The sequence below is a fragment of the Balaenoptera ricei genome, chromosome 1 (genome assembly GCF_028023285.1).
Source record: "Balaenoptera ricei isolate mBalRic1 chromosome 1, mBalRic1.hap2, whole genome shotgun sequence".
Taxonomy (NCBI): domain Eukaryota; kingdom Metazoa; phylum Chordata; class Mammalia; order Artiodactyla; family Balaenopteridae; genus Balaenoptera; species Balaenoptera ricei.
Window position 1 is genome coordinate 42,515,650 of NC_082639.1, and position 9,622 is coordinate 42,525,271.

Here is a 9,622-nt window from a genome sequence, read left to right on the forward strand (position 1 = left end):
GATATCTGAGAAACAATGAAACTTTAACCCCTAATTCCTACCATCCATAAGAATTAGTTGAGATGAATCGTGAATCTAAATGTGAAGGCTAAAACAATTAAGTTTATAGAGGAAAACATAGGATAATATCTTTATGACCTTGTGATAGGCAAAGATTTAAACAGGACACAAAGAAACACTAACTCTAAAATTTCTAAAATAAAAAATAATAAGTTGAACTTCGTTAAAAACTTCAGTTCATCAAAAACACTGAAAAAGAAGGTTACAGTCCAGAGAAGATATTCACAAGAAATACATCCAACTAAGTACTTGTATCCTGAGTTTACAAAAAGCTCCTACAAATAAGATAGAGGGAAAAAATAATTTTAACTTAAAAATTGACAAAAGAATTGAGCAAGTATTTCTAAAAGAAGATATCCAAATGGTCAATAAGGATCAATATCATTATTGTCACAGAAATGCAATTGAAAACTACAATGAAATATCACTTTGCATTCACCAGAATAGCTAGTAATGAAAAAAGACTAAGGAATTCCCTTGAAGTCCAGTGGTTAGGGCCCCATGCTTCCTTTGCAAGGGGCATGGGTTTGATCCTTGGTTGGGATTCCCACAAGCTGTGTGGGTGCAGCCAAAAAAAAAAAGAAAGAAAGAAAGAAAGAAAGAAAAAGAAGAAAAGAGAGAACACGACTAAAAATAATCAGGTACTGGGGCTTCCCTGGTGGCACAGTGGTTAAGAATCCTCCTGCCAATGCAGGGCACATGGGTTCGATCCCTGGTCTGGGAAGATCCCACATGCTGCGGAGCAACTAAGCCCATGTGCCACAACTACTGAAGCCTGCACGCCTAGAGCCTGTGCTCCACAACAAGAGAAGCCACCACGATGAGAAGCTCGCACACCACAACAAAGGCCCAACGCAGCCAAAAAAATAAATTTATAAAAAATAATAATAATAATCAGGTACTGACGAAGATGTGGATCAACTTACTCATACATTGCTAGTGAGCATGTACATTTACACCACTTTAGAAAAGCTTCTTGGCATTATCTACTAAACCTAGACATTCAATTTCACTCCAAGAGAATCCTCCCAAAAGAATAGAATGCATACATCTATCAAAGAATGCAAGCAACATATCAACATATGCAAAGAATGTTTATAGTACTTCCATTTTATTGTAGCAAAAAACTGGAAACAATGTAAATGTTAGTGAGTTAGTAGAATGGATAAGCAACTGTGATAAAATCATACAAGAGACTACACAGCAATGAGAAAATAAACCTAGTACTACATGCATTAACATGGGTGAATCTCACAAATGTTATGTTGAGTGAAAGAAGAGAGTCTAAAAAGAGTACAAGAACAGGCAAAACTAATTCATGGTAATATAAATTAGGATACTCATTACTTGGGTGAGGGGTGGTTATAGAAAGAGAAGGGGCGGGAGAGAACCTGGAATGCTGGAAATGATTTATATCTTAATCTGGGTGATAGTTAAAAAGGTGTTTATACATTAAAATTTTGTAGAGTTGTACACAATGCATTTTGCTATATGTATGTTATAGCTTAATGAAAATGGTAGTATGGCTACCATTAAAAAGCCTGACCATGTGTCATATTCAGAATAAAGTTTTAAGTTATAGGATTTTATTGAAGATCCTTCTTGACCTGGACCTTGCCTTTCCAGAAATATTTCTTCATTCTACCAATAGGCTCCTGTTTACTTGCCATGCCTAAATATTCAGTGTTTTTTTTTTTTATTATAATATACCACACACTCTTGAAACTCCTTTGCGAATGCTGTTTTCTGCCTGAAATATCCTTTTTATCTTCTTGTCCTGCCCCAAGTTTTCCCTAATAATTTACACAAAATTTTAAGTCTTAATTCAATCAGTATCTCATCCAAAAAACCTTCCCAAGCCATCTCAGGCACAATTAGGTACCTCTTTGCTATGTTCTTTTGGTACAGTACCATAGCATTTTCAAACAAACTGTATTTAAAATCTCACTAAATTGTAAAGTCCTTGAAAACAAACTTTTGGTTTTTTAAAAAAATTATTAATACATAGTATAGAGTCTGACATAAATTAGGCACAATAAAAGTTTTTGTAGTGATTGAACAAGAGAACAATGAAGGAAAATGCTTGTAGGCTACAGTATTGAGTTTATTCTACATGTTTAGTAGTAGAATTTGGGGCTTATTTATGGTCCACAGGCTCAAATGACACAACTCCATAATTTCTGACTTGAACACTACAAGGATGGCACTAAATTTACTTCCTTCAAGGAGACATTAAAACATAGAAAGTTGTTCATATTCCGAGAAACAATTTTAGTAGCTAAGTGATTTGAGTAGTGGACAGATGATTTTCCCCAAGACAGGCCCAGCAATCAGTAGATCTACAATCCTTCCTTAAGAGTAACCATGAGAGGGGGACTTCCCTGGTGGTCCAGCGGGTAAGACTCCGTGCTCTCAATGCACGGGGCCTGTTTCAATCCCTAGTTGGGGAACTAGATCCCACATGCATGCTGAAACTAAGAAGTCCGCATGCAACTAAGTCCGCATGCCGCAATGAAGACCCGGTGCAGCCTAAACAAATAAATTTTTTTTTTTTTTTAAAAAGAGTAACCATGAGAGAAATAAAAATGGGCAAATCAGGCTACCATAGCTCATTCTTACGCTCATTCATCAGGAATACAATGACATTAAACATTAGAAAGTATAGAAACGACTGTCTTCATAGCATTTTTAAAGTTATCGTATTTAAAATTTTGAAAATAACCATCTTCATTTAATCATTAACAAACAGTATATTCCTAAAACATCACAGAATTATACAGGATTAATTGTCTTGTACCAAAATGATGGGCATTCAGTTGACAATCTGTGCAGGTATACCTAAAATTCAGCTTAGCAGTATTAATGCAGTGCAAAACACTCTTTATCTTTAAATCAACAAAAGATGTTTTCAGTATCACACCAAAGCTTACTGGAAACCATGTTTTTGGTCTCTGTATTCATTTTTTAAGTAATTTCTAAATTGTAAAACATTAATTTAGCAAAAGTATAGTCAAATGTATTTTCACGACATGGTATTGCATTTATTTCACTGTAAACCTTTTTCTTTTTAAATTAGAAATTGAAGCTAAAATTCTCAAAAGATATAAATTGGCTGCCAACCTCTCAAATAACAATGTAACATCACATATCAAAATCTATAAAGTTGTATATTTTAATTTATATTTGAGATTGCCTCATCCATTACATTCATATTGGTTTCGATAGTGATCTGATGTAAATTTTTTACCAGAAAATTCCTAGAACATGTTATAAAATATGGTACAGTTTAGTCTAAATAACTTATGATTTAATAGCAGGAAATCCTGTTGCTAAATTTGTTAATATTCATCTACTTCTAATAGGATTTTAACGGTAACTTGCTCTTATAAACATAAGGTCAAAAGTATTATTTGGGAATGTGTATGCAAAACCAAGTTTGGAAGAAAATGTACCACAGTAAACTTTTAACAGAAATGCAGTTTAAGGATTTAGAAATTTATCATTTTAATGACACTAGAAATAAGCATTTCTCTTAAAAAGCCACCTGTAACACATTAAGGATAAATCATAGTTTCTCAAGTGCTGTTTTGGGACCTTTATGTTGCAATTCCAGATGCATAAGTTAAGTTGATTAAGCAAGGGTATTGCTGTATTTGGGATGAGCAAAAAGAAAGTGATGAAAGGCAGGCCTTAAAATAAGTTAGGCGAGAAACACTTTGGAATTTAAACTTGATATAGAGTAAATGTGGGGGAAAATAATATAGCATAAAGTAAGTAAGCTTTTAATGTAAATATAAACATCTACATAGCAGAGGACCATTGGTTTACTGATCTTATTAGACTTATTATTTTTAAATTGTAACTTGAAAAGATTCCCTCTTATTTAAAAATATAACAAAACAGGACCAAAAGGTCTAAATCAGAAGAAAAACTGTATTTAACATGTAAATGTACCATATAAAATACAGAGTTCAGTCTTAACCCTAGAGCCTCTTAAAACTTTCACTAAAAATCCTCATTATTTTTTAACACTTTTATAATACTTACAAAGTACCAGTTATTATTCTAAACACTTTACAAATATGAAATCATTAAATCCTTATAATAATCTCGTGAGGTAAGTACTACTATTCTCATCTTACAAACGAGGAAACACATTGCTTTTGGCTGGGTAAAACCTCCAACACACTGAAGTTAAGCAACTTGCTCAAGGTCACAAAGCTAGTGAATGGTGGAACCAGAGCTAAAGTCAGACAATTGCTCCAAAGACTATGTATAATCTTATCCACTATATGCTATGCCGCTTCCTCAGTGCCTAATATGAAGTCTTTAGAAGATTAACTGGCATCAGAAAATAATAGTGTATTTTGAAATTTTTTAATTCAATGAAATGTCAAAAAATACAAAGGCTAAGTGTATTAACTACTTTCTACTAAAACTCCACATAAATACTTGAATTCCTGATGAAGTTCTTCAACAAATCTCTATTATCATAGAGATTTTACCTAAATACCTCCAGCGACAGGGAACCCATACTGAGATAGACAATTTTATTTTCAGAAATTAAATTTTTCTTGAAATGTTTCTCCTTCAAGCTTTTATTCTTTATATATCTTATCTTCTGAAGTCACATAAAATTAATCTTTAGTACTGCTGCTCTTCAAATATGTGAAAAAACTGATTATATTCTAATTTCCCCTGACCCAAGCTAAACATTCCATTTCCTTCAAAATTTCTTCACATATAAAGTGGAGTTTCCTCTCATTTCTACTTTTTCTCCTTTGGACATGCTCCAATCGGTCTTGTATCATTTAAAGTGCAGCATTCCCAAACCGAATTCCATATTCAGGAAGTATTTGGGGGCTTCCCTGGTGGCACAGTGGTTAAGAATCCGCCTGCCAGTGCAGGGGACACGGGTTTGAGCCCTGGTCCGGGAAGATCCCACATGCCGCGGAGCAACTAAGCCCGTGCGCCACAACAACTGAGCCTGTGCGCTACAGCCCGTGAGCCACAACTGCTGAGCCTGTGTGCCACAACTACTGAAGCCCGCATGCCTAGAGCCCGTGCCCTGCAACAAGAGAAGCCACGACAATGAGAAGCCCACGCACCGCAAGGAAGAGTAGCCCCTGGTCGCCACAACTAGAGAAAGCCCACACGCAGCAATGAAGACCCAACACAGCCAAAAATAAATAAATAAATAAATTTATTAAAAAAATAAAAATTGAAAGAAAAGCATCCACCTGCCAATGCAGGGGACATGGGTTAGAGCCCTGGTCTGGGAAGATCCCACATGCCGTGGAGCAATTAAGCCCGTGTGCCACAGCTACTGAGCCTGCGCTCTAGAACCTGCAAGCCACAACTACTGAGCCCACGTGCTACAATTACTGAAGCCCGCGCACCTAGAGCCCATGCTCCACAACAAGAGGAGCCACAGCAATGAGAAGCCCGCGCACCACAACGAAGAGTAGCCTTGGCTCGCCGCAACTAGAGAAAGCCTGCACAGCAATGAAGACCCAATGCAGCCAAAAAAAAAAAAGTAGTATTTTGGCCATAACAGAGTAGCAACATTACCTTTCATTGTAAATACTGTTTATGTAGATGAATATTGACTTTTTTAGAAGCAAAAATTTACAGACTTTACACCAAGTTCATCATAAAATAAAGCCTCTAAGATTTTTTTTCACATCTGCTGCAGCTGACAAACATAATTTACTCGTGCAATTGATTTTTGGACATAAATTCAAAATAATTTAACTTTATGAAATGTATCCTATTGGAGATCAGTCTGTCATTCCAGTCTGTTGAGATCTTTTAAAATCTCGATTACCTTTTTAAACTAATGAGCTATCTCTTCTCATTTTTCTCTATCAAACTTGATTGGGACACTATCAATGTTTATTCAACATAGTCATTTATATACCAAACTTGAAAGAAACAAGCCCTACTACCAGCTTTTTAGAAACTTATTTATTAAATAAACTGTTCATTTTATAACAGTTTTAGATATACTGGATTATAACAATGATAGTACAGAGAGATATATCCCACTCCTAGTTTCCCCTATTATTAACATCTTAAATTGTTAGTATGGTACATTTGTCACAATTAATGAGACAATATTGATACATTATTATTAAGTAAAGGCCATAGTTTACTCAGATTTCCTGCATTTTCCCCTAATGTCCTCTTTCTGATCCAGGATTTCATTCAGGATACCACATTATATTCAGTTGTCATGTCTCCTTAGGCTCCTCTTGGTTGTGATAGCTTCTCAGAATTTGCTTGTTTTTTATGACCTTGACAATTTTGAAGAGTACTGCCAGGTATTTTGTGGAATTTGTCTGATGTTTTTCTCATGAATAGACTGAGGTTATGGGTTTTGGGGAGGAAGACCACACAGGTAAAGTGCCATGCTCATCATATCATATCCAATATGACTACTATCAATACTATCAATATGACTACTATCAATACTATCAATATGACTCATCACTGTTGATGCCAGCATTGGTCACTTGGCTTGAGATGTTTGTCAGGATTCTCCACTGTAAAATCACTCTCTCCTTTTAAAAAAATCACTTTCCATAATTTATTCTTTGGAAGAAAGTCACTATGTGCAGCCTACACTTATGAAGTGGGGATTTATGCTTCATCTCTTTAAAGGTGAATTATCTACATAAATTATTTGGAATTCTTCTTCATGAGATAACTGTCTATTCTCCCCCCATGTATTCATTTATTCGAACATTTATTTATATCAGTATGGGCTTATAGATATTTATTTTAGGCTTTGGGTTATAATCCAATGCTACTTCATTAATTTTGTTATTCAAATTGTTTCAGCTATTGGGAACTCTTTCAGGTAGCTACTGCATCCTTTTGATATACCCCCATTATTCTGGGTGTTTATTTGTTTGAGTATTTTCTTACTTTCCAGCACTACTTTCTTACTTTCTGGTTCATGTTGTAAATTTCTTGCCTCAGTAATAGAATTAGCCATTTCTCTAGGGCCTACCACTAATTTTTTAAAAATTTAATTTATTTAATTTATTTATATTTGGTTGTGTTGGGTCTTCGTTGCTGTGCGTGGGCTTTCTCTAGTTGCAGCCAGTGGGGGCTACTCCTCGTTGCTGTGCGCGTGCTTCTCATTGCGGTGGCTTCTCTTGTTGCGGAGCATGGGCTCTAGATGCACAGGCTTCAGTAGTTGTGGCATGTGGGCTCAGTAGTTGTGGTATGCAGGCTCTAGAGTACAGCCTCAGTAGTTGTGGCGCACAGGCTTAGTGGCTCCATGGCATGTGGGATCTTCCCGGACCAGGGCTTGAACCCGTGTCCCCTGCATTGGCAGACAAATTCTTAACCACTGTGCCACCAGGGAAGCCCCCTACCACTAACTTTTAATGACCAAAGACTGCCTCTAGTTTAAAACACACCTATGATTCTTATTATTGTCTTTAATAAATATTCATTTTTAATAAACACTCATTTTATTGCTTAATTATCAAGTCAACATGTCTATGTTATCCACTATCTATTGTCAAAAGAGATTAGGTGCAGAGTGTTAGATGAATTACAGACACAACGTATAATGGTTTCCTTCTTCTAATAAAGGTCAATTAATTCTTTCTAATGACATTATCCAAAGAAAAGAACAGGTTCTTCTTATTGAACACAGGCTATGTGCAAGTATGACTGAAAAAGATTAAAGAACAAAGTATCACAACATGAATATGAGTAATTAATTAAAGCTGTTAAAAATGTACATAAAATCTCAGCATCCAGAGGGTAGGATAATATGTGGCAAACAATCTGTAATTATTCCTCTTTACACTGGATAGATACTTACTAGACCATTGTGAGCTAACAATACGTTCTATAACCTCAGAAAAACAGGGCTTTTAGAGATAGTAATGAAAATGATGAAAGGGTTGAGAAATAGGAATTACTAATAAAGGTTAAAGAACACTATATTACTCTGGAGAAAAGAAACATACAGGGTTATTTAATTGTGCTCTTGAAGATTAAGACAATCCTCTTTCTCTAGTTGCTTTAGGTGTAAGGATAGGTTGTTTATTTGTGATTTTTCTTGTTTCTTGAGGAAAGATTGTATTGCTATAAAATTCCCTCTTAGAGCTGCTATTGCCATGTCCCATAGGTTTTGGATCTTCGTGCTTTCATTTTCATTTGTCTCTAGGTATTTTTTTGATTTCCTCTTTGATTTATTCAGTGATCCATTGGTTGTTTATTAGTATATTGTTTAGTCTCCATGTGTTTGTGTTTTTTTACAGTTTTTTTCTTGTAGTTGATTTCTAATCTCATAGAGTTCTGACCAGAAAAGATGCTCGATATGATTTCTATTTTCTTAAATTTACCAAGACTTGATTTGTGGCCCAAGATGTGATCTATCCTGGAGAATGTTCCATGTGCACTTGGAAGAAGAAAGTATATTCTGCTGTTTTATGGGTGGAGTGCTCTATAAATATCAATTAAGTCTCTCTGGTCTAATGTGTCATTTAAGGCCCGTGTTTGCATATTTTTCTGTCTGGATGAACTGTCCATTGATAAAAATGGGGTGTTAAAGTTCCCCACTATTATTGTATTACTGTCAATTTCTCCTTTTATGGTTGTTGGTATATGTCTTATTGGGGTGCTCCTATGTGGGGGTGCATATATATTTACAATTGTTACATCTTCTTGGATTGATCCCTTGATCATTATGTAGTGTTCTTCTTTGTCTCTTGTAACAGTCTTTATTTTAAATTCTATTTTGTCTGATATGAGTATTGCTACTCCAGCTTTCTTTTGATTTCCATTTGCATGGAATATCTTTTTCCATCCCCTCACTTTCAGTCTGTGTGTGTCCCTAGGTCTGAAGTGGGTCTTTTGTTGACAGCATATATACGGGTCTTGTTTTTGTATCCATTCAGCCAGTCTATGTCTTTTGGTTGGAGCATTTAATCCATTTACATTTAAGGTAATTATCGATATGTATTTTCTTAATTGTCTTGGATTTGTTTTTGTAGGTCTTTTTTCTTCCCTTCGTCTTTTGTTCTCTTCTCTTGTGATTTGATGACTAATTTAAGTGTTGTGTTTGGATTCCTTTTTCTTTTTTGTGTGTGTATCTATTGTAGATTTTCAGTTTGCAGTTACCATGAGGATTTCATATAGCAGTCTATATATAAACAAGATTTTTTTAAGTTGCTGGTCTTTTAATTTCAAATGCATTTCCAGTATCCTGCATTTGTGCTCTCTTCTCACGATTGCTGGTTTTGATGTCATATTTGTGTGCAGATGATTTCCTACCTTTATTTTATGTTTGCCTATACTGGTGAGCTTTTCCATTCATAATTTTCTTGTTTCTAGCCTTTTCTTTTCCACATAGAGAAGTTCCTTTACCATTTGTTGAAAGCTGATCTGGTGGGGCGGAATTCTCTTAGTTTTTGCTTGTCTGTAAAGATTTTGATTTCTCTGTCAAATCTGAATGAGAGCCTTGCTGGGTAGAGTATTCTTGGTTGTATGTTTTCCCCTTTCATCACTTTAAATATATCATGCCACTCCCTTCTGG